Genomic DNA, 2,012 nt, shown 5'->3' on the forward strand with positions numbered 1-2,012 from the left:
GAGCCGGCTCTCTGGAACAAGCAGCAGCAGCTTCCCTATATATCCGGCGGAGGGTGCCTGACGTCCCTGGCGAACCGGGACGGAGTTCCACGTCACCACCGGGAAAATCCGGCAAGGCATGCCGACTTCGATGGAGCGAGGGTCGGATGCGGCCGGCAAATCCGACCTCATTGACTTCCAGGGTTTCTCAAGCAACTTGACCTGCCAAAAACGGGGACTTAGAGCAAAACTGCCGGCCGGCCGCGATCAACTTAGGCGGCCGGGAACGGGCACTTTGGGCACATCGACATCTACAGGACACCTAAATGGATAAATCTGGATGGAATTTTCTGTCTTTTTACCTAATTTTGTGAGGATTCAGAGGGAAAATGAAAAAAACACAGATTTTTTTTTCTAATTCTTGCTACTTTTTACTAAATTTCTAATTCTAAATTTTCAGCTAATCATCCAACTATGGTATCAAAAGAAAGCTCTATCTCTCCTTGAAAAAACAATATATAGTTTATATGGGTACACTATTCACAGTAAAAGAGAATCATCGCTGAACCGACATAGCGCAAAAATGGCAAAATTTCTCCGGGATTGAAGGGGTTAAGCAGGCATTACAGCAGATAAACTGTGTCTATATCTATATCTATATCTATCTATCTATCTATCTATCTATCTATCTATCTATCTATCTATATCTATATCTATATCTATATATCTATATATATCTATATATATCTATATATATCTATATATATATATATATATATATATAGATATATATATATATCTGTATGGGACTGTCGCTAGATCCCTATGCCTGGGTGGGGTATAGGGATAACGGCTGCTGCAGAACCTCTTTATATAGCTGCACAAGTTGCTGCTGGCCGGCTTAACCCCTTCAATCCCCTATAGACGTACCGGGACGTCTAGCCTTTCGTGCAGCGTCAGGAACACATCCCTGCCGCTGCACGGGAGAACAGGCTGTCGTTTGACAGCCTGGACCCCCCCCTGCAGCCCGATCCCCTGTAACAACTTGGTGTGTCATTAGCCTTGGGGGACTGAACCACATCCAGGTCAGTGACATTACTGCCGGATGTGCGACACTGGGGGAGAGAGAGAGAGAGAGAGATAGAGACAGAGAGAGTTCGTTTTGCAGAGCTGCAGTGCTTAGTGCAAAACCACATTATATATTGGGGATAGTGTAGTGTTTTAGAAATTGGCCAGGTAGGTACAATGGCGCAACATGTCTTCAGCGCTGAGGAGGCTCATGACTGCCTCACTCAGTCTGATGACGATGCCACTCTGACCGCGTCAGACGCCGAGGCCACTCTGACGGCGTCAGACGCCGAGGCCACTCTGACTGCATCAGATATTGATCCAATATCTGAGGAATCCTGCTGTGCGTCAGATAATGACGAGTCAGAGGAAGACGATGATGGCCAGGGTCCATCTGGCAAAGCCAGGCGTGGAGAGCCTGACTCTAAATATAATTGGGTGCCCCCAAATATGATAGACCCAGTAATCCCTGCTTTTACTGCGACTCCTGGCATCAGATGTGACATCGATGCTAGCGAGCCAAAGTCATTTTTCCATTTAATGTTTGCCCCCGAGTTTTTTGAGCTGCTAGCAGCTCAAACAAACCTCTATGCAGCCCAGTGTCAGGCAGCTGACCAAGGAGACAGAAGCCAGACCTGGTACCCCACTGACTCCCATGAAATTAAAAGATTGTGGGCCCTGACCCTTGTGATGGGCATTGTGAAAAAGCCCACGATACGCTCCTATTGGAGCACAGATCCCGTAATATCCACCCCTGCTTTTTCCCAAATAATGCCCCGGAACAGGTACTTTGGGCTCCTAAGATTTTTACATTTTACCGACAATTCCCAATGCCCCCCTAGAGAGCACCCCCAATTTGACCGTTTATATAAATTGAGGCCCATTATTAATTATTTTTCACGTAAATTCCCTGAAATTTATACCCCCGACAAAAATGTGGCTGTAGACGAGTCCCTGGTCCTATT

Source organism: Sceloporus occidentalis, unplaced genomic scaffold (assembly GCF_023333645.1).
Source record: "Sceloporus occidentalis isolate IW3139 unplaced genomic scaffold, rSceOcc1.0.p SCAF_161, whole genome shotgun sequence".
Lineage (NCBI taxonomy): Eukaryota > Metazoa > Chordata > Lepidosauria > Squamata > Phrynosomatidae > Sceloporus > Sceloporus occidentalis.